This window comes from Myodes glareolus, chromosome 15, assembly GCF_982192425.1.
Source record: "Myodes glareolus chromosome 15, mMyoGla1.1, whole genome shotgun sequence".
Classification (NCBI taxonomy): domain Eukaryota; kingdom Metazoa; phylum Chordata; class Mammalia; order Rodentia; family Cricetidae; genus Myodes; species Myodes glareolus.
In genome coordinates this window covers 54,743,845-54,767,675 of record NC_142040.1, presented here as the reverse complement: position 1 = coordinate 54,767,675, position 23,831 = coordinate 54,743,845, and the positions used below count along the sequence as shown (strand labels likewise).

The following is a 23,831-nucleotide window of genomic DNA, read 5'->3' as shown; positions in this document are numbered from 1 at the left end:
ATCCCAGGCAGCCCCTCTCAATCTTAGGGGTTGAAACAGCTATTTTATATGAGCTCATGATTCTGTGGCCGAACAACTTGGTAGAGTTTGAACTAAGCAACTTTTTTCCTTGGTGTGGGATCATTGGGTCTCTAAGTATGATTCAGCTTGTGACTGGGCTGATCCAGAGGGTCTAGGAAGATTTGCTCTTAAGTCAGAGGTCCTGGCAGGGAGAAATAGGAAGGCCGAGTTTAGTTGAAGCTCTGAGGTGGCTAAGCAGCTTCTTTTTTTCTCCCTGTAGCCCCAGGGCCTCTCCCTTTGTATTTGCTTTCTTTGTGTGATCTCTTCAGCAAGGCTGCCACACTCTTCCAGGGCAGTTCAGAGTTTAGTAAAAAGATGGGGTCACTTCTGCCATGTTTTATTGATTCAGCTGTCACAGAGCTGCTCATCCTCAAGGGACAGAAAAGCAGGTTTTCCATCTCTAGTGAGGAGGGATGTGTGTGCACTTGGGGGAGGTCCAGAAGACAGCCATCTTTGAGGATAAGGTACCCTGGACCATGAAAGGTGGGAAAATTGAAGCCGTAGTCATATCAAGGTTAATGAAGACTGATGATGTCCCAGTGCCTTTGAGGGTACATGTGGCGATTAGGATGGAAATGGTCCCTGTAGGCGTAACTGAGGAGGTCCACAAGAGCCTGGAATGAAGGATAGTGGTTTATTTGGGTGAATGCTCACAATAAGAAAGCCGCTGAGATCCTCTGCTATGTAGGTGCTAGGAGCTGCATACAGAAACTCAGACCACCAGCCAGGAAAGTGAACACGCTTCCTGTCTGTGCTGATCAGTCCACATGCAGTATCTCAGACCACACCCTGATGGGCTGGTACCCAAAAGGCTGTTGACTGAATGAATTCCCTCAACAGGTCTTCATAATCTCATATATTTAAATGCTTGGTCCCAGTTTGTGGAACTGTTTGGGAAGGATTAGGAGGTGTGACTTTGTTGGGAGAGGTATGCCAGTGGGGTGGGCTTTGAGGTTTTATAAGCCTATGCCATTCCCAGTTAGCGTGTCTGTTTGTCTGTCTGTCTGTCTGTCTGTCTCCACACCATGATATAAGACCCCGTAAGCATCGGTGCCATGATATATTATTCATCATGGCCCTCTTGGAAATAGGATTGTGATGTGCTATCACTTGTGCTATTCCGATTCATTCTGTACCTGAGTCTGATGCTATTCTTGTCACAGATATGAAGCAGGTATATTCATTGGTGCCTAAATGTGCCATGTGGTTTCTCATATACCCATTTACAGGATTCACTTTCTTACTGGTGTTTGCCTACAACCTGGTCTTCAAGATCTGCCTGTTCCTCGGGCTTTGGTGTGCCCCTACAGCTACTAGATGCCCATAACTGTAGGCGATGTGGGGGTTTTGCCATTAGAATCCTTTGTGAATTACTGTTATTTTTATATCTGCATGATAATTATTTCCAGTTAGGCTACTGGGTAACGGCATCATTGAAATACCCTTATTTCTTGGTGTCCATTTTCTGACCCAGTGAATTGTCTTATAACCTGATGCTAGTGGCTTGAAATAAGCATTAGAAGATTTTCCTGAGGGAGGGTCTCACTCTATCCAAGGCATGCCTGAAACTCACCCTGAAGCTCCCTGGTTGGCCTCAAACTCATGGTGATCCTCCTGTATCAACCGCTCCAGCACTGAGATTCTAGGCACGGGCCCTTTCCAAGCCAAAAGAGGCCCAAGTCTCTGGAATCTGTTCTGCAAAAGGCATTTATGGCACTGAGGATCCTGCCAGGAGTGTCTCCCCGCATGGAAACAAGGGTCCCTGTGGTACGCCAATCCTTGGTTACTGGTTCTGGTTGAGGTTGTTGGGTGACCATTGTGAATGTGTTTGTAATTTGTTTGGTGGGTTCTATGTTGTCCAGGGTTCCGCTGTCCTTGTTGTTCATGGTTTGAATTACTGCTCTGAAATGCTTAAACCAATTTCTGGTGTTAAATCAATACATGAAAGAGAGCCCAGGCCATCAGAGAGGGAAATGGTGTAATTGGGGTAGCATGAGAAACTCTCAAGGTCTCCCGAATGGGGACTGGTGGTTGAGTGGCTGGCATGATTGAATGGCTATATCCAACCACACACCTCCAATGCAAAGACCCTGATTCTTCTTGCCTCTGGAGGGTGACTGCTTACTGGGTACCCACACCCCTGTATCCGGAACCCAGAACTGCGAAAGTAGATTTGGCCGTATTCTTTCAGGTCGTGTGTTGCTATATAAGGTTTGTCTCTTTGGGCACATAAAATCCCCAGAGAAGAACGTGAAGAAGTAGACACTACAGTTTGTATTATTTGTTCCTAATAACAGAAATGAATGATTCCATGGAACCTGGGTGGCTCTATGGGTGGGGGAGCAAGGGGAGAAATTCAGTCCAGGGTAGGGCTGTGAATGTCGGCTCTCTGTATCAGCTGTTTACTAGAGAGCTGGGATGGCAGCTCAGCTAGTGGTGTGCTTGCCTAGCACAAACTAAGCCCAGGGTTCAGGATGCAGCCATACAAGCCTGCATTTCCAGCTCTTGGTGGAGGAAGGAGGATGAGACGTTCATGGTCATCCTCTGCTAGTGAGAGCCCAGTCTGGACTGTGGGAGACACTGTCTCAAAACCAAAACCAAACCAGATCTCTCGCAGAGGAGGACTTGATAATTTTGGGTTGAGATTAAATTTATCTCTCCCCTGGAGATTAACACACACAGAGCTGATACATCTGGGAAGGGTCATAGTTCTTCGGATGCTCCATGGACAAGTGATGCTTTGTCCTGGTCCAGCATTCGGCAGGTCACTAGGAGTCTCTGCAGAGTCACCTTGTGTACACCCAAGAACCAAATTATAATCAGGATCTACTTTATGATCATCAAGAGTGATAGGTAATTAAGTCAGATTAATTGATCTAACATCAGAAGCCACACAGCATCTGAATGTGCCCTCATCACCCAAGGAAGACGAACTTATATACAGCCCAGTCCCAGCGTGGACTGAATTTCATGGCACTGTCTTTTTGTAACTGGCCACCTCGAGGCTGTTGAAAAGCCGCTTAGAGCATCTGCTTACCACTTGCTGAGAACAGTGACGACAACTCACACAATTTGCTGAACGCTGGCCTGTGAGCTTTCCCAGATACAGGGCAGCAGGCTTTGTGCACCTGGGATCCTCATCTCGGTCTTCTGGCTTAGTGGGAATTTCTGATGCCCTCATTAGAAAGCATAGGAAAGGGGCATTTCCTTTGCTTTTTTGTTCTGCTGGTTTGGTTGGATTTAACAGAGCCATTCCGGAGAGGAGGATGGTGCACTTTGGTGCAGAGAGTGTTGACTGGGTTCTGTGTCCCTGGCCTGGGCAAGCTCTGTGGGGCACATGTGGGGCACGTGCTGAAGGAAAGCTGTCTGTCCTTCTGCACATCATTTACTCACCGCTCTTGCCCCAAACACAAGACTGGGGACTGCCTGTGTTTGGACTTGGCTCATCTTCTCCCCAAACTGGCTTCCCTTCTTACTTGTATTCATTTTAAACACACACACACACACGCACACACACACACACACACACACACACACACACACAAAGAGAGAGATGGGGAGGGAGGGAGGGAGGGGGGAGGGAGGGAAGGAAGGAAGGAGGGAGAAAGTACCACCACCTCCTCCTTTCTTTTGAAGAAGATGTGCAGTTTGAAAGGATTGGTTCATTTACTGAATTCTTATTCACATTCAGCTGTCTGTTTTAAAACACACCTGCAATTTGTTTTAATCAGATGTGGTGAGACCTGCAAATACAGAGATGTCTGTCAAGAGCAAGAAGTCTATATTCAGGCCCCTCGGAGGCACAGCACGCCACTCAAGGCTGTGTGGGGAAGTACCAGGGTTGCGCCGAAGGATGGAGAAGGGAAAGTGGGGTTTAGGGTCTTTGAGACAGGGCCTGGGAAAGCAGCAGGCTCAGGAGAGTAGGGTTGTCCCTAGTACCTGGTCCCACAGGTGAGTAGAGCCGGAAGTGGCAAGTGAAAATTGAACAAAGGAGGGGGTTACGCCCTCTTGACCAATCTCTTTAGGTAAGAAAGAGACTGCTGTAGGCTAGTGGTTTAAAGTCTGTAAGAACTGAGAAGGAAGGACCTAGAGCAGAGGCAGCGTAACTGTCTTGTCACACCTGGGAGCGTTAATCTTTTAGAGACCTTAACTAAGGGAAAACTGGATTCTTGGTTTCTATACAAAGAATCTCAAAGCAAACCGACATGAAATACGATTTTGTTTTAATTGCATACATGCTCTCCCCGCCCCCGCCTCTCTCTTTCTCTCTCTCTCTCTCTCTCTCTCTCTCTCTCTCTCACACACACACACACACACACACACACACAAAGCATTCATTCTTGGCCTTGAGTGCAAGTACCATTAGAGGTGGCAGAGGGTGTCAGGTCCCTGGGAGCTGAAGTCACAGGCGGCTGTGAACTGCCCGACTTGTTGGTGTGGGGAACAGAACCTCGGTCCTCTGAAAGAGCAGCACACACTTTTAACCACTGAGCCATCTCTTCAGCTTGAGTTGGGATTCATTTAAAATACATTTTTGATATGGATTTTTAAGCACAAGGGTTAAAAAAGACACAAGGGGAAGAAATAAGACACACCTGAACCAGGGGTTTGGGCTTCTCGCTGAGAGCAGAGCTTTGCTTCCTTGTGGGTTGTGAAGCTATTATCGTGCTAAGACTGCTAAGGGCCCTAAGTGAGGTCACCCCATGGCTCCTGACAGGATTCCAGTTGATAAGGTGAAAGTCTAGCCCATGGGGATGCTGGAAGGCAGAAGATCTCTGTGTAAACAGCTAATTCCTTTTTCGAGATTCCCAGAACACCCTGGGAAAAGGAATGAGGCCCTACCAAGGTCATATGCGGGCTGGCCTTAAGCCTGGCTATTGCTACAATAACAAAATATCTATGTATGAAAGGAATATTATCTTTATGTTGGTGACCTTCACTGCCGATGCTGTTAATGTTGAAATTCTCAGCCAGTGAGAGGCCTTGGTAATTCCAGGGTGAAGGTCTCCTTTCTCTCCCCTGTCCTCAGAATTTTCCAGGTCTATCCACTTTGCCTCAGGAACTATCACTGAGATAGCAACTTTTAAAACAGTGGTTCTCAATCTCGGGGTCTCAACCCCTTCACCGGGGTCACCTACGACCATTGGAAATTCCAGATATTCATATTTCCATTCATGACAGTAGCAAAATTACACTTATGTCACAGCAACGAAAATAATTGAGGTCACCACAACATGAGGAACTGTATAAAGGGTCACAGGTACTATATTAAAGGGTCGCAGGTTAGGAAGGCTGAGAACCACACTGCATGCAGAACACCTTGCCTTTACCACTCTAGGTTCAGTCATGAATCGTTCATTCTGGGACCTCTATGAATGTATCATGCAGAACCCGGACATATGCTTGCTCGAAATACAAGGTCTACCACAAGGAGAGTACATCTAGGCTGAAAAAAAAAGTTTAAATATTTTTTTATCACTTGACGGTTGCCATTAAACCTAGAGTCATCTGTAAAGCCGTTTCTCGTAGGGGTCACTGCCGCAGAGAACGGTTGTGGTCTCCTGGCCACAGGAGCCAGAGGGTACCTCATTCCACTGTATTAAATATTCTTCTCAGAGAGAGGATGCCCTGAGACAGATTTCCAGTGAATTATCCTTTAGTCCCACTGTGGGAAAACTGGGATTGGAGACTCAATAACAATTGACAGAACAGGTGAGCCAGTCCTCTTGTCCTGCCCACGTCTGGGGTATGCCCGAATTTCTGAACTCCAATAGTCTTGGGCCTGGGATCCCGGTGAAACCGCAGCAGGCTTGGCTAATCACCTGTCGCTCTGCCTTTCCCCTAAATTCCTGAGCAACAGGAATTATTTTCCACCTGCCCTAGCTGAGGCAGAGTTTGTATCCCATCCCATCCCATCCCCATCCCTGCTTCTCTTCAGGAAAGTCATGGCCTCCTGACTGCCCAGGGTCTCTCCTAGCGGCCCTCGGTACCTGCAACTCTGAGTGTTAATTTGGAGCAGCTGTACCCCAGCTACTACCCGTGGGCATCTGGAAGGGGAACAGTGTGGGAGGGAGGCCTGGCAGGATAAGGCAGGAGCCCTCCAAGGGGCTAAGCCACCCAGACGCCCCTTTCAACGGCTCTCTTCTGTCTTTTTTCACTTTTAATTTCCCATCGGGCCTTCTAAAGGAAGCCAGTGCCCACTGACAGAATGGTAGCCTCTCTGTGTATGAGTAACTTATCACGCTAGTGGAATTTAAGGGTCACTGGTCCTTATTGTATTTGGGCCAGAAAAGAAGAGGGCATACGGTGTGTGTTCCAGTGCCCTCTCAGAACTTGATCCTCGACCTTCTCAGACAGGGATGTGGGGGACAAACTGAGACAGGGGATTTGCTTAGAGAAGGAGGTTTGATATGGGAAGCTGAGGGTCAGGCTCTCAAGGGGCGAGGAGGCCTTGATGAATACCCCAGTCAGTGTGGCTTGGTATAAATTTATTCTTCTCATATTCCAGAGGTTGGAAGCCTATGATCAAGGTGCCCAGAAGTTTCTTCCTCTTTCCCTGGTCACTTTTTCCCATGTATCTTCATAGAGCCTACAGCCTGTGTGAGTGTCTGTGTCTCTCTCTCTCTCTGTGTCCGCATTCCTCTCCTAAGGACATCAGCAGACTGCAACATTTTTTATACACTTACCTCCCCCCAATTTCTTTTCACTGAAAAAGATAGCTCAGGTGCCCAGAATGTATGAGAGAGCGTTGTGTCCATGAAACAAATGTAGGTTCAATAGAGCCTTTTAGACAAACAGGGAGCAAATCTGCTGGAGGAGGAGAGTAGTTTACCTTGTCATCTGAAATCCCAGCTGTCAATGACACAGGGAAGGGGAAGCTGGGACAAAGCTGACCAGTCTATCACATAAGGTTTTGCTCCAGCATTTGCTTGTCCACCCGGTGTTTGCTCACCCAGCGATTGCTCACCCAGTTGCTTTTCCCCTGCTCTTACTGACAAAGAGCAGGTGCCACTGTTTTATTTTAAAATTCTCTGGGTTGGAATTTGGAGCTGACCAAGTCCTTCTTCTCCATGTGTTTGAGGGAAGCACACCACTGTCTGAGCCGTGAAAACACCATAGTGTTCCAGGGAAATACAGCCTGAGAAGCACCGGGCAAAGCAATGTCTCTAGGCTTTCTCTCACTCACCAGAGACATTGGGAAGGAGGGTGTTCTGGTCACTGACAGAAATAGGAACGAGAGGCTGGGTTTCTACAGTCTGGAGTCCCTATCTATTTATTCATTTACTCACTATAATAGATTGAGTGTCTTCAAAAATGCTTAGCACTCTGCCAGGCATAAGTGATGCTGGAATGAGTGGGATTCTCCCACTTAAGGTACAGTTTTTCGTTGAGAAATTTGGTCGAGGGACTGGGAATGAAGATTATACTAGAGTGCTCAAGGCCCTGGATTTGATCCCCAGCACCACCACTATGTCAAGAAAGAGACAGGGAAAAAGAAGGAGGGAGAGAGAGAAAGGAAGTCACAAACCACAGAATATACCCTAGCTGTTTGCACAGAGGCAGAGCTGGCTTGGAAGCAAAGAACAAAAGAGCTGTTATAGTTCGAATCCTGAATGTCCTCTAAAAGACCCTTTGTTGATGGCTTGGGTCTAGTCCATGATACTGCAAGGAGGTGGTAGAACATTTTGGACGTGGAGTGCAGTGAGAACGTGGTAGATAAATGGGAAGAAGCCCATGAAGGGTGTGTGGTAGTTGGGATGAAAAATGTCCCGCATAATCTCGGCATTTCAACACTTGGTTCCCATTGGTGGCACTATCTGGGGAAGGTTAGGTGATGCAGCCTTGTTGGCAGAAGTAGGTCACTGGAAGTGGGCTTTGAGGTTAAAATCCTCCCTCCACTACCAGTTTACTCTCTGCTTGTAGTTCAGGATGTGAGCTCTCAGCTTCTCGATCCTGCTGCCATGCCAGTGGCAAGCATCTGTGGTGGACTCTTATCCTACTAGATCCATGATCCAAAATGGACTCTTTCTCATAAGTCACTTTTGGTCATGGTCACGTTATAACAACAATAGAAAAGTAGCTACTGTGCAGGGGATATTGGGACTGTTACATTTTCTTACTTTTTGCTTCTAGATGCCATGAGGTGAGTGGCTTTGCTTTAATCGTACACCACATTGCCCGTCATGATAGTCTGCCTCACCCCATGGCCAAAGCTTGTGAGCCAACTAAACATGGACCGAAACCTTTGAAATAGTGAGCTGGAAAATAAAAAAAAACCTTTCCTCTTTTTAAGTTAATTTATCTCAGGCATTTTGTTGCATTGATGAAAAACAAAATTAAAGTGATTGGTGTCACTTCAGGGATCTTGCTCCACCCCCACCCCCCACTCCTGCTCCCATGGGCACCATGCTTGATGCTGAACAAAGGACACTTTTATGATGGCTTGGCCTGTTTTCTGTTGCTGTGACTGTGACAGACCCCCTGGGGCTAGACAAGTGGGAAGGTTGGTTTGGGCTCATATTCCTAGAAATCCCCGAGCATGGCACCAGCATGGTATTGCAACTGATGAGGGGCTCTCGCAGTTTCTGATTAGTGGGAGAGCAGAAGGCCAGGGAACCAAGAGGTTGCGTGATGAGAGAAGAAGCGAGAGAAAGCTGAGGAAACTGAGCCAGCATGACCACAGCCCACCCTTCCCAGCCCAAACAACCCCATTAGTGCTCTTTTCTAGGTCATTCCTCTCAGGGTGGCCAAACGAGATTTTAAAACAGAAGCATCTTGTTTGCATAAAACTTCCCAGTGCTGCTTTTCCACAGAGAGAGGGATTAGTCTTCCCTGCATGACAGTGACCGCATTGATCTGACCCTTAGAGCTCTGTCCTATGACGGTAATCAGTGTCCCCCACTACTCTGATTAAGCCTCACTAGGAGTTCAGTGAGGACAAACTCAAGGAAGCGCCTCAGCCACTGTCATCTCTGAAAATTGCATGAGTGAAGCCACCTTTGCCAAAAATGGCCTCCACAAGGCATAACCATTGTCTTAGGGTTTTTTATTGCTGTGAAGAGACACCATGACCACAGCAACTCTTATAAGGAAACATTTCATTGCGTGGCTTGCTCAGAGTTTCAGAGGTTCAGCCCATTATCATCATGGTGGAGAGCATGATGGTGTGCAGGCAGATGTGGTGCTGGAGCTGAGAGCCCTACATCTGGACTCAGAGGCAAGAGGAAGCTGACTGATTGTCACACTGAGTGAAGCTTGAGGAAAAAGATCTCAAAGCCTGCTCCCACAGTGACACACTTCCTCCAACAAGGCCACGCCTCCTAATAGTGCCACTCCCTTTTGGGGGCCATATTCTTTCAAACCACCACAACTTCCTTCACTCATCTCACTTTTAATTGGCAGAACCCGAGTCACATAACTGTAGTCAGGCAGTGAAGGAGGATGGGAAAGCAAGTTTCTGGCTTCTGCCAAACGTTGCATGTGTTCATGAGAAGGGGAATTTTGCTATCACATGTTAGGAGGGAGGAGTTGGGGAGCCAAAGAGCATAACAGAGACTTGATCAAAGCACCCAGTCTGACTGAAAAAGTGTCTCTTCAGAAATGTAATACAGTAGGAAAATGCTATAATTAAGACATGTTTTTAAAAAAAAGACATGTGGAGTTTAGGATGTAGTTTGATGTAGCTTTGTTGGTAGGGTACGCACCAAGTATGTGCAAAGCTCTGAATTCAAATCCCAGCACCCCATAAAGCCAATGTGGTGGTTCATGGTTGTAATCTCAAAACTCAGGGGTGATTAAGGAAGGCTTAATGTCTGTCACATGTCTTCTCAATGAATAGCTAGCTTAGAAATGGAAGCTAATGGAGCAAGAAGACAAGAAGAAAAGGCAGGTTGGAGTGCCCTGGTGAGGATTCCACATGAGAGCAACTTGGGAAGTGCTCAGGGCACCCAGCCCAGAGCTGTCTGTGCAGTGGCTAGCCTTGTATCTCTTTTCCTTCCCAGCTCTCCTCCCTTTAAATGTCCTAATTGGCTGAAGCGTCCACAAAGTTTTCAGACTATGCAAAGCCTAATTCCAAAGGCACGTCTCTTCATTTGTGTCTGTGTGTATCTGTGTGTATGTGTGTGCACGTGCACACTTGTATATACAAAAACCAGAGGTTGACATTGGTGTCTTCCTTTAAAAAACTGATTTTTAAATTACACCTATTTATTTTATAATTTATGCACACATGCGTGCATATGCCATGTTGCGATATGTCGAGGTCAGAGAACAGCTTACAGCAGTTGGTGAGTCCTAGGCATAGAACTACCAGGTGAGTCCTAGGTATAGAACACAAGCCTTCATGCTTGGCTTGGCCACAAGTCCTTTACCCAAGGAGCCATCTCTCTTGCTCTCTACCATACCTTCTTCTTTTCTTTTTGAGACAAAGTCTCTCCCTGAACCTGGAACCAGGTGGCCAGCAAACTCCATGATCTCCCCATCTCTACCTCCCCAGCACTGGGGTTACAGTCCGACACCCTTACCCCGCTTTATATGTAGGTGTGAGGGATCCCAACTCTGGTCCTCATGCTTTCACAATACCTCACAGACTGAGCTGTCTCCCCCCCAGACACCCGCTTCATCTTTTTTTTTTTTTTAAGAAATGTTATTATGAAAGTATAAAGTGTGAAGTCAAGACTGGAAATCTCGACAAAGAGCATGTATACATTCCAAGGCGATGAGCATGTATACATTTCAAAGATGACCTCAAGGGCTGTCCCAGTCTGCCCAGTGTTTTGTGAGTTTTTCTCGTCTCCTAATCTTCAAATATTTAGACACTGAGTATTAGTAGCAGTGAAATGTCATTTGGTTAATAACTAGTTATTGATAATGAGGCTAAGGGTGAGAATATTTTTATGATTGAGAGAGTTGGAATCTGGGCCCTACCTCTATCCCTGTGGTGGTTTAAAAAAAAAAAGCCCCCACAGGGACTGACGCTATTAGGAGGTGTGGCTTTGTTGGAGTAGTTATGGTCTCATTGGAAGAAGTATGTCACTGTGGGGGCAGGCTTTGGTGTCTCACATATGCTCAAGCTTCACTCAGTGTGATACTCAGTCTACTTCCTGTTGCCTAGCAGCATGTAGAAGCTTCTTCTCAGGCACCATGTCTGCCTGAACACTGCAATGCTCCCACCATGATGATAATGGACTAAATCTCTGAAACTGCAAACTGCTACCTCAATTAAATGTCTTCCTTTATAATAATTGCTGTGGTTATGATGTGTCTTCACAACACTAGAAGCCATAAAACAATCCTTATGTTTGTTTCTTGGTAAGATTTCTCCATCTCAGTTCTGTCACTTAGGAATTTTTTCAGGTCGGAAAGGCAGCCATCACCCTCAGTCCCTAACCTCACCCCACCAAGTGGCCATCAGTGAGTCCATGGTTCTTCTCACCCTTTCGTCTCCAAGGTCCCCTACCCAGGTACACTTATATCACTCCTGAGAGGTTCCTTCCACAGAGCCATAATAATCCCCTTATTGCTCCTATCTAACTATTCCACTCATGGTGACCAAAGGAGATTTCAAATCATCCTCATTGCATGAGGCTTTTCAGTGTTTGGTTTCCATGGCTGGGACAGAAAGCTCAGCCTTGCTGAGGCTGCCTTGGCCACCTTACACAGAAGACCCTTACTGGTCACCGCTGGCCAGCCAAGAACCACTGTGAGCTTCCAGCCATGCCTTGAATATGACCTTATGCACCTAAGCCCCAGGCCTGGGTACAGAGCCTATACCCTCATACTGCTGGTTTGTTCTCATCTGTTAGGCCTCAACTTAAATGTCACATCCTCTGAGAGACTCATCTTGTATCAGCCTGTGCCTTACCTCCCCAACCTGGCATTTTCTCTGTGTAATTTCCTGTTTATTTATCTTCTGTCCCTACCACAATAATCTATATGTGATTTGGATGTGTGTGTGTGCACGCGCGCATACACACACACACACACACACACACACACACACACACACACACGTATATTCTTCTAGAATCGGATTCTGAGGAGGTACACATCTTATTAGTCTTTTTTGAATTTACACCTATCACATCTGGCCCAGAAGTGTGCGGTAATGCTTCCTGACGGAGCAAGGCAATTTGGCCCCGTGCCAAAGCTCTGCTGCTCTTAAACTGCTCTCTCTGCCTAGCTAGACTTGGCTCAGGCTGTCCTACCTGAGGTAGACTTTGGGGATCTGCAGGCTGTGAACCCTGCTGGCCTACACTCGTCCATCCCAATAAGGCAAGGGATGAGACATTTCATCTTGTGTGGCTCAGTGAAACTAGTCTGTCTCTCTGGTCACCTCTTCCAGTGGTGAGGACTCTACTCCCTGCTGCATGATGGGTAGAAAGTTAGACAGGTTCCCCTAGGTCTCCCTTGCAGATGTCTAATGGAGCAGGAAAAGCACCGGTCCCCGAAGTAGGAGCACTGCCTCCTCCCCTTGCCTGTGTAACTTCGGTCCTCCTTTTCCTTACCTGCAGAATGTGAGGGGCAGTCCCTGTTCTCGAAGAGGACTGTGGTAGTGAAATCTGTGCCTGCCTGGGGCTAGCTCTTCATCCTGGAAGTATATTTCCCAACATGCCTTGTCTTCATTTGAAAAGATGGGGCTGCTTCGGAAACAAGAGATCCAGATCAATACAGTTGCCTAGACAAAGTTCCTGCATGACGCAACAGATCAGATAGTCCTGGAGCTGGACCTGGGGGACCATCCACCTGGGGATATACCTTTCACACTCCCCTGTGGTCTAGAGCTCAGACCTGACCCTAAAGGAACCACCATTCAAATAATGGGTTGAGGGAGAGCTAACGTTGCAGAGAGCCGGTGCTGACTCTGTCTGTTCCCTCTGAGTGACTCCAATGAAAGAGTGGCTGCTGGGAAATTCTTCTTTCTCCCAGTTCCATCTATCGCCCTTTGCAAAAATGCCAGACCGCAATTAAAGCCAGGCTCTTGTTTTAAGAGCAATTAGGACACAGTGGCTGGTCATATAGGTCAAAAAAAAAAAATCTAAAGGTTTCTTCTTCTGTCTCTAAGGCAGGAATTTTAAAGCTCAAAACTAATGACATTTTGAGTAGGATGTTTTTCGTCATGAGAAAGGGGATTTTCTTGCCCACTGGAGGAAGTTTAACAGCATCTTCTAGCCTCGACCCACAAGATGCTAATAGTACAACCCCCCCCCCATTTGTGATAACTGAATATATCCTCAGACAGTACCTCTACGAGCAAATCCCCCCCGCCAACCTAACATATACACCTGTGGAGAAACACTGCCCCAAGGGAAACAGTACACAGGATAGATGGAAAGAAATCAGAGGAGGAGGAAAGAGGGGTGCTAGAAGCTAGGCGCACCCAGAAACACGTATGCAAGCCACTGGGCTGCCTGAGTGCAGAAGAGTGCACACTGCCTGGGTGTGGGAAAGCTGATGGAGACCACACCTATGAAGAAGCTATGATGCTTCTTCCCTGACCTAGCCTGAGAAACGCTGAGATCAACACGCTCCTCAGCTGTGAAGACTAGTTTGTCTTAATAAAGAGGATATCCATGAAACTAGGATGTGTTTACAGAGTGAGTAATGATGGGGGCTGTCGGGGGGGGGGGGTAAACACGGGGCAAACCCAGCCTCCGACTCATAGCTCTTTAGGAGTTATTCATTCATTTCTAAGTCGTATGGTATTTATATTGTAGCTGTTATACAATGTGTCTCGTCTACGGTCTATTTATATGTCTGTTGCATTTGGTGTTATAGATCTTTCTTGATTTACACATTTTAATATGTACTAGTGCATCTTTATTTTTCTTTTGCATATATGTATGTGCATATGGGAAGGTATGTGTATGCATGTGTGCGGTGGAAAGGTTCACAGGCTCATGTGTGCGTGCATGTGGAGGCCGGAGAGCAACCTTGGTTGTCCTCTGGAAGGCTCCTCATTCCTCTGAGACAGAGTCTTTCATTGACTTGAAGCTCACAGAGTAGGCTAGGATGAGTGGCCAGCAAGCACTCAGAGCCTGCCTGACGCTGCCTCCCTAGCACTGGGATTGTAAGTGCATGCCTGCCAGGCAGTGGTGGCACACACCTTTAATCCCAGCACTCGGGAGACAGAATAGGCAGATCTCTGTGAGTCTGAGGCCAGCCTGGTCTACAGAGTGAGTTATGAAATAGCCAGGGCCACACAGAGAAACCCAGTCTCAAAAAAAGCAAAACAAACAAACAAATGAAAAGGACATGGTGTCAGGCCTAGTATTTTCTTTATTGACTGAGCCATCCCCCATCCATGTAAATCTAAATATTAATTAATATATGGTTATATATGTATGTAAAATTTGATGTTCACAACCACCCATGATATAGATGGCATAACACCATTTTACAGATGGAAAAAAGTGATATTTGGGAAGCGTTAGCATTTTTCCTGGGTCATACAACCTGTACAAGGATAATGTTGGAACTCAGCTCATTAGGTCTTCAGAACCGTGAAGAGTGGGTAGGAAAAAAAAAAAGTCTGTCCTCAGATTTTTCCTTCCATCCACCAATTTAGGAACAACCTTTTCATCGGAACATTGTTTTTGTGGGATAGATACATGTGGCTTTTCATAGATCTGGCCTCACCTAACGTCACTGAGACGCATGAGGTCTCAGCATTTATCTCGTCTCCCTTCGTGCCCCACGTGTGGCACAGAGAGTTGATGCTCTCTAACTCTCTGCAGTTTGCTTTTCTCTGTCGCCCGCGTCCTTCTGGCAAGATTCAGCGTTGGAAGAGGAGTGAAAACCCTTCGTGCCTCTTAAGGAATGGAAACTCTATCTCAGCGTTTAACTCTGGAGAGGAATTATTTCTTGCCCTCCAATTTCAGTCCCCAGGAGCAGCAGCTGCTGTGAGAGGGCGCGTGTGTCTGTGCTGACGCTTGTGTACACATCCCTCCTCTCTGTTCGGGGCATAAGTGTGTTAGTGGATGGTGTGAATAAGAGGAGCAGCCCTCAGAGCCGGGTCAATGCTCCGTGCCGCTATAAGCACGATAAAGCTGACAAATGCCTACTTCAGGAAATTGAGTGTGGTATGTGTTTGTATGAGTATGTGGACTGTGGAGCACACATGGTGTGTGTGTGTGTGTGTATGTGTGTGTGTGTAGGAGATCTCTACTGGTAAGTGGGGGCTCTCACAATCAGCGTCCTTAGTAGCATTTGGAACGAGCCTCCGAGTGAGAAAGTCGTTAGCTTTATCATGGGTTGGATCCTGAAATTATTTATATTGGAAAACGTGCCATGTATTCTTACTCTAAAAGGGAATGAAGCTTTGAGGCAAGGAACAAAGGAGTGAATGTTTGGGTGACGACTTGCCTTGCTGAGTCTGCTGAAATAGCTGATTAGGCAGCCTTCAAACACCGCCCTGTCTTCTCAAGGTTGTGCATATCATAATTGGCCGAAAGCGAATTTCTTTGCTTTGTCTCCACTTCAAAGGAAAATGACTGCTCTCACCTGCTAGGACTCCCAAAATATTTTCCAGCCTACATGACTTGGCCTTTTGGCTTGCAGGCTGTTGCTGTGTCTCCATCCCTGGTGCTGGTCTGTAGGTTGGGAGTCAGAGGCCCAAAGCCTTTTGTGCAGTTGCTGTCTTGTTTTACATTTCCAGATGGAGAAGATGGCTGTGGTCTGGCATGCATGCCTGGTGAAGAGGCCCAGAATGATAGGGCTCCATGACTGCTGGGCAAATTGGGTGCCCATGATAGCATACAGCCTGCCAACACAGGATTGGCTTTATTTATGTTTTTTTTTCTCCTTGAGGTGAAATGAACCAATTTAAAGTATATACTTCGATGATGCTCAGTTCATTTACTGTTTTATGTAACTGTCTGGTTCCAGGACATTGTCGTCCTGCCCCAAGGGAGTCCGCGTACCCACTAAAGTTGTCACCTCTATTGGTTGCTATGCATAGCCCTAGGTAGCTCTAATCTATCTCCAGGGTTTCAAACAGTCTGGCTATCATGGAATCATACAATATATGACCTTTTGTGTCTGGCTTCCTTTTTAGCATAGCATAGGGCTTTCATCTGTCATGCAGTGTCTGCTGGGCCCAATTGTACTCTGCTGTATGAAAAGAGCCCGTTTTGTCCATTCATTTGTCTCCTGGTGCTTGCATTGTTCCTCTTACCTTTAGGCTGTAATAGACAGCGCTACTGTGAACATCCTAATACAAACACTTATTTGGTCTCTGGTCTTAGCTCTTTGGGCATATCCCTCAGAGTAACATTGCTCAGTCCCCTGGTAGTTCCGTGCTTTAACATTTTGAGAACTTGGGGCTGGTGTTGGTGGTTTAGACTTTGGTTTGCTGTTAGGACTCTGAGAGAGGCTTGGTTGGAATCATGAATTTCAAATGTTGTAAAGAACCTTTCCACTCCTTACTCGTTGCAAGAGTCTGGAACCTGCCTCCAGGAAGCCACTGCATCCTCTCCACACAGTTCTAGCACAGAAGATGCCTGGCTCCCTTGGATGGCCGTTTCCCCGATGGCCATTCCTATCTGATGGCTTACAGTACCCTGCTCCACTGGGAGGTTCCTACCTGGAGTCTATAACCTTTGGGGATTTACTCCCAGCAGAGGTTCAAGGACAAGAAAGAGTTTGTAACTTCCGTTAGCTCTTTAAAATTCTAGAGTGAACCATCGGGGTCTTTTCTTTTCTTCTGCCTTGAGCTTTTGGAGGTTTGCCGGAACATCATCACTGAGTGACTGTAGCCTTCTGCGAACTGTGGATACCCAGACACCAAGACCAGACATGGCCATGTTTCCCAGTGTTCCCCTATGAGAGGAGAGAGCTGAGGCTGAAAGTTTGTGTGGGAGGAAGTGGGAAGCAAAGAACCATGGCAGGTCACTCCCACTGGCCCTACTTGCCCTTCATCTTGAACATCTGTGGTTAACTGCAGATACCAGAAGAATTTGAGGATTTGGTTTGTGGAGAAGGGCTGTTTCTGGGGGACCTGAGAAAGCCCTTGAAAGCCGCATAACTTATGGTATTGATAGAGTGGAAAAAGTAATCCAGGAGCAGCTCTTTTTTAAAAAAATAAGCCATTTACAAAGTAATATAGAAATGTGCAAATTGCAAACTAGTACCTGTATATGAACTATAAAATATAGAACAAGAGGAAAAAAATTACCTATGGTTTAGGAACCGGGATACTGGTTACCTCTAGGAGGGTACAGCCTGGAAGCATGAGGTGCTGCCTTGTTCTGATTCTTGATTTCAAACAGCTCTTTGTATCATAACTAAATCCACAGTATTATTTAATATATGCCCAGCCAAGGAGGGTTTGAAGTGATGCAGTCTGATGCGGGAGTCACAAAGGTATAATTCATAAGGGGTTCTATGGGGGAAAACAGGCTCAAGGAGCTGGGACCAAGGGAGCTGGGATCATGGGAGCAGGGGAGCAACCACACGCTGTTTCATGCCTCCTGACCCCATCTTCACAACCTGAGAGAGAGCCTGACCTCTGTCTCTCTCCTCTTAAGAGGTCAAGTCCACAGACAAGAAACCACACCTTAAGGCCAGTACCCCAAAGCTATCGTTGGAATGAATTCCCACACCAGTCAGCAAAGCATTGTGTTTGTACCTGGCTTTCGTGTGGGTCTCCTCAGCATCCTCTCCCTAGTCTTCCACTGGAGACTGCCCTTGTTCACATCTGGTCCGTGTGCTGTGGGTGTTCTGTCTGGCATACTCTCTGGGGCCAGAAGCAGGCACAGGAGTTAGGGACGGGCTAAGAAATGAGCACGTGATTCAACTCAGGCAAAAGTCTGCCCTGAGACCTTTAATAAAATCACTGTGTTTTACGCACAGGTAAGGTAGAACTTTCAGCTGTTGGGGCTGCCCTTGCCACCACATGCAAAGTGCCAACTGGAAATGAAGCCAGTAATGAGAGAAAGGTTATTAGGGTTAGAATCCTGGGTACAGGGTTTGTAGATCCAGCTAGACTGAACAACCCGGGTGTGATGTGCAGTTTTCTGGCTGCAGATGCTCTGTGAACAGCTGCTTGAAGCTCCTCCCCCAAGACTTCTCCACCATAGTGGTCTGTACCCTTAAACTGTGAGCCCAAATAAATGGTTCCTTCCTTAAACTGTTATTACTAGGTACTCCTTCCCAGTGATGTATTAAGTAACTAACACAGCCTCATAGTCTTTCCATGTACGTGTGTGGGTCGCACCCCCTTTCTCTTCTGCTCTTGGAGTGGAATTTCTATCCCTGCTGATGGAACAGGTCAGATGCACTGGGACAGTTAGGTCAATTGGAACCTTTAGATATTCTCAAAGGTAGCTTAGTCTCTTGGTAAGTCCGGCTTGAGGGGGGGCATGGTGACGGCTAAATGTGGGGAGCAGGGGAAGAGGAAGAGGGAGTAGAGGGTTTTCAGACTGGCCACTGGCTTTTCGGAGAGTTGGTCTGAAGGGACCAGCTCTGAAGCTGTGCAGACACAGCTCACACGCTGATGTAGCCTGGTGTGTTTATTTGGGATGATGGTGGGGGTGCTGGGGACAGTCATTGGGCCATTGCTTTTGCCCGTTCTCCTGGCACACAGATCTTGATTCTTGTTTAAACTATGCAAATCAGAGGGTAAGAGGTAAGTGTCTAGAGCTTGCTGGGTCCTCACTCAACTGCCTGCCAATGGTTATCAGAAATTGCCTAGCAGTGGCTTCCCATAATGTGCACAAAGGTGTTCAAAGACGGCTATGTTAGGAGTCACACTCAGAAGGACGGCTCTGATTGGCAGGGGCCCTAAATCACGATCATGTAGATAGGGGTAGCGCTAGCAGAAGCACGTGCCATGTGCTATATGGATTTTCAGCTATTTACAGGTCGGGAAATACTTCCGTAAAACATCCAGTGATTTATGAGCAGTTTGTAAGCAAACACAGAGGATTTCGTCAGAACGATCAATCTTCGCCGTGTTTGGCGAACCCTGCCGTTGCTGCACCCAGAGCTGAGGGCACTGCTGTATTGTGCGCAGACCTGTGCGAGTGTTTGGCTGCCGGTAACCTGACCTAGTTCCAGGCAGAGATTTTGTGCTGAATCCCACAAGTCCGCCAGCAGCTCCGTGACCTTGTTTCAACTTACTGTCCAGACTTCTTTGATGAGCGTGCTCACCCCGATGTGAACAGCGAGGATATGACAAAGAAGGGGCTTCTACAAGACCCGCAGGGAGGAAAAATGTTTCAGATCTTGAAGTCGCTTTGAGGCTAGGGCCACGTAATCCTGTGTAACTGGAAAGAACATGGAGGGGACCCTGACTCGGTCACCCTGTTCTGTGCGGTATAGAAGTAACTTGCTTACCCAGTGGTAAAATGGCCACACCCAGGTCTAGCGTGCCCGACAAGCAGAACGCACACACGTCTACAGCTTGGGGTGCTCTCAGATGCTTCGTTGACCTTCAGGGCAGATTTGGATCTGAGGAAGTCCTTCCACTAGCAGGGATGTCTTGATCTCTGCCTAGCCTCTGAGAGATGCTAAGCAAAGACTGGAACAGCCTCAGGTCATTCGATCATGTCACTTGTAGCTATGATTTCCAATTCCCCCACCCTGTGTGGCTTACAGGAATGTAAGATGGATGGGACCTTTTAGGCTTTATCTCTTTCTTTCCACTCCCTCCGGCAGGAGGCTAGAAAGCAATGGAATTCAAATGAAAAGAGTGCCAATAATTTAGAGTTGAATAAATCTGCTTTGGAACTATACCCTGACTAATAGAATTAGAACCAGCACTTGCTCGAGGTTCTTCCTACACCAGGTACTTACGCCGCTGTTCTTATTAATTCTCACCACCCTGAGTGAGGCCAACATCACGACTGGTCCCACTTTTCAGGAGAGAGAGCAGCGTGTGTTAAGTCATAGTTGCTGCCCCATTGCTAGGACAAAATGCCTGATAAAAGCATCTTACAGGAGGAGAGGTTTGCCTTGGCGTACAATTCAGGTCCCATAGTCTATGGAGGTAGGGCAGGACCAGAAGGTGTCCCCGTGGTGGTTTGAATGAGAGTGTCCCCATAGACTCACATGTTTGAATGTTTGCTTCACTGTTGGTAGACTGTTTAGGAAGAATTAAAAGCTGTAGCCTTGTTGGAGGAGGTGAGTCACCAAGTGGATTTTGAGCTTTCAAAAGCCCACACCAGGCCCAGTCTCTCTTGGTTATAAGAGTTGAGTTTTGGCTGTTTTCCCAGCACTATGCCTGTCTGCCTGCCAACCACCATGCTCCCCACCATGATGATCATGGATTAATCCTCTGAAACTGTAAGCAAGCTCCCAATTAAATGCTTTCTTTCATAAGCATTGACCTTGTTTTCGGTGTCTCTTTCCACAGCAAGTGAACAGAGACTAAGAGTACCAAATACTGCTTCTCACTTCCCGTCTCTTTTTATCTTTATTTTTATATTTATTTCATGTGTGTACATGTATGTGTCTGTGTGTGTGCACGCATATGTGCGTGTGTGTGTGTGCGTGTGTGTGTGTGCGTGTGTGTGTTTGCGTGTGTGTGTGTATGTGTGTGTGTGTGTGCACGTGTGCGTGTGTGTGTGCGTGCGTGCGTGCGTGCGTGCCATGGTGTGTATGCAGGACAGCTTGCATGACTCAGTTCTTGATCTTTCCACCATATATGTTCTGGGGATTGAATTCATGCAATTAGCCTTGGCAAGAAAGCACCTTACCTGGTAAGACATCTTGCTGGCTCAGCCCTTTCTCCTTTTTCTTCAGCCTAAGACACCAGCCCTGGAATGATGCTGTCCATATTTAGAGTGAATCTTACCACTTCATCTAGAAAGTCCCTTGCAGACATGTTCAGAGATTTGTTTCCATAATAATCCCAATTCCTGGCAAGTGAAGAAGCAAAGTTAGCCATCACAGTGAGCTTGGTGAGGTCAAGTAACTTGCTTTCAGTTACCTAGGTCTGCATGGACTATTTCAGTCACCATGACTGACAACAGTCCCAAAGAGCAGCAGTGAGGAGGACATCTCTGTAACCTGCAAGAGCAGGTTACAGAGATGGGAATGACCAAGTACAATATCCACAATGAGTCTAGCTCATGAGAAACTTTCCCACATTACATCATTCCAGCAAGCAATGACAGTCCGTGTGTATTTGTGACTTTTCTATTGCTCTGATAAAATACCATGAGCAAAAGCGACTTATGGGAAGGTTTATTTTGGCTTATGATTCCAGAGGGCTAAGAGTCCAGTATGCCAGGGTGTATGGCAGCAAGCAGTGGGCAGAGTGGCAGGAGCAGCGAGCTGAGAGGTCACATCTTCAACAACAAACATAGAGTGGAGAAAGAGAACCAGACGTGTGGCAAGTTGCTGCGGGAGCTCCTTCCACTCCTTCAACCAGTAGCAGCTGAGTTACCAGCCCATTGGGGCGTGGTCTCTCTCTCTCTTTGAAAAAGCAGCGGCTGTCCTCCACTCTCTCTCTGGCTTCTGGCTCTGCTTCTGGCTCCTAGACTCCTTTCCTGTTCATGCAGAGGGGCTGTTGTCTGGGACAGTAATCTGTAAGTTTTTCCCCCTTTGAAAAAATAACCATTCTATTAATCATAATTCCAAACTGGTGTGGGATTGTTTGGGACTTACGCCTTCAGTAAGTGATGTCCTTCCTCCAGCACTGTTCTGCACCTAAACCCTCTCGCCAGCCAGCAAGCCAGTATACATGAGCCTATAGGGACAATCGTTGTTCACGCCTCCACACATGAGCCTATGGGGACATTCTCACTCACACGGTCTCACCCTGAGGGTGTTCTCAGTTTCCAACTCTTTCTTTGTGTCTGCAGGGTCTGAAAACAGAAAGAACTTACCTCAAGTGAGGACAGATGCCACTAGGGGAGTTGTGTTTGTGTTGGGTTGTGCATTTTATGTTATTTGGGGCTTGGGGGGCTGGTCTGGTCTGTCCTCGTGAAGAACACAGGGAGGCTGGGCAGCGATTCCTGGGGAGAGGGTGACCCCATAGCTCCAGTTCACCTTACAAGCCTTGTTCTGCTCTTTCTAAAAATACTCCTGACAAACAGCCAATGGGCATTTTGGCTGAACAGCCCTAAACCGCTGCTGCCATTTCAAATGGAACACTTCTCCAGGCCTGCTCGTCTTGATTTATACGATTAGGGTGAACTCAGTCATTCCATGGAACTTCCCAGCAGCCTAACTCGCACAAGACCCTTCAACACCAATAAAGCACATTTTTGCATCTTTTAGCGAGTGTTGCTTCTTTGCTCATCAAAAATGAAATGAATCAAAAGTTCACTGGAAAGCACACACCTGCAGCCACTGCCTAAGCTCTACCACCATAGGCAAGGGGAGGGACCCCCACTCCTCCAGAAAACTGCTTGGTTCCAGAATTGAAGAGGAAAGAATAAATCGTGTTTTCTGAAACTGTACAATTTTATAAAAATTGCCACAGGTTTTTTTTGAAAGCACATTTACAACATATACGAGAAAACTCAGTGCATGCATTGTTACCCCCAATTCCGTTTCTATAAATACATCTCAAAGAACCAAGTGAAAATAAAGATAGTTTTATACTTATCAAAGCTTCGTTTTATGCTATTACAAAATGGGCTATACCCTAAAATCCCAGAAATAGAATTAGTAAGATAAATAATTTGGTGACTTGTTCATTGTAGTATTATAAAGTTATTAAAGTCTTTGAAGAACTATAATAATATAAAAATGTTGAAGGTAAAAGCAATGAAAATACATACTAAAAAAATTATATTGATGGGGCTGGTGAGATGGCTCAGCAGTTAAGAGCACTTGCTGCTCTGATGGAGGACCTGGTCAAAGGGCTCACACCCACCTAAAGCAAGAGTTCCAGGGAATCCATACCCTCTTCTGGCTCCCCAACCACCTGAGCATGTCACACACACACACACACACACACACACACACACATCTTTTTAAATTTTATATATAATCAAACGTGAAATACAGCATTATGTAAATTCAAGGCAAGATTAAAGAAATCCAAAATCATGATTATTCCTTGGTTGATGAGATTGTAGGTGATTTTATTTTGCATTTATCTCAAGTTTCTGTTCTTCTCTCCCTCCATTCTTTCTTCCCTCCCTCCCTCCCTCTATCCCTTTTTCCCTCCTTCCCTCTCTTTGTCCCTCCCCCTCCCTTTCTCCCTCTTTTTGTCCCTCCCCCTCCCTCTCTCCTTTCCTTTCTTCCTTCTCTCTACCCCCTCCATTCACTTCCCCCATTCCCTTCTTACCTCTCCTTTCTTCTTTTCTTCCCTCCCTTCCTCCCTCCCTCCCTCCCTTTTATCCTTCCTTTGTTTGGCAATGAAAATAAACTTAGTTAAGAGGATTCTCTTTGTCTTTGGAAAAAAATCCATCTCAGAATTTTCTTACCATCTGGTATATGGGCATCCACATCTCCGTAGTGAATTCAGAACCAACTCTGGCAGGGTCAGATGTCAGAACCTATAGCCCTGCTCAGAGATTGCTGCATTTTCAAAGAGAAGAGGAAATGACTTGTAGGTCAGAGGACGCCTCTCTCTCTCTCTCTCTCTCTCTCTCTCTCTCTCTCTCTCTCTCTCTCTCTCTCTCCAACAACTACAGAGTCGGGGCCTATGGTTGTGTAGTAGTGAGGCTCCGAGGAGCCTAGGTTAGCTCCTGAGCACCAAGACGGAATTAACACTCCCTACTAAAAGCAGGTGCCAAGTCACTTACTTACCCTGAACCTTCGTGACTTAGTCTTCCTCCTGCCATCCACCAGACGCAATACAGTTTCCTTGGTGG

General features: G+C 46.6%; 1 protein-coding gene across 6 annotated transcripts in view; it reads left to right on the top strand.

Moving 5' to 3' along the window:
* Positions 1–23,831, top strand: part of Pdzd2 (PDZ domain containing 2) — a 363,977-nt gene that overhangs the window by 61,481 nt on the left and 278,665 nt on the right. The gene's annotated exons all lie outside the window — the stretch shown is intronic.